Raw genomic sequence first — 380 nt, 5'->3', positions numbered from 1 at the left:
ATTTTTAGCTGAAAAATTCATTTTTAGTAAAATTTCAGAGAAATTTCAATAAATATTTCAATAAATATTTCAAAGAAATTCCAACAAAATTTTAAAGAAATTCGTTTAAATTTAATAATTTACGTCATTGCGTGTGTCCCGTAACAAATTTACAATAGATATTTCCGCATTATGAATTACTGTGTTAGGTGGTTCTCGTTATTATTCCACTACTGTCAATTATGTTATTGTGTTACGAATTTCTCGTGCTGAGGATAACTAATAGATCGAATACTTGGCGTTACATTGTGCGTTGTGTCGCTGCTGAGCGCGAAATGAGAGGGGAGAGAGAGGGGGGGAGGGAGAGGGAGAGGGAGAGGGAGGGAGGGAGGGAGAGAGAG

Source organism: Atta colombica, unplaced genomic scaffold (assembly GCF_001594045.1).
Source record: "Atta colombica isolate Treedump-2 unplaced genomic scaffold, Acol1.0 scaffold231, whole genome shotgun sequence".
Lineage (NCBI taxonomy): Eukaryota > Metazoa > Arthropoda > Insecta > Hymenoptera > Formicidae > Atta > Atta colombica.
This window is presented reverse-complemented; position numbering follows the sequence as displayed.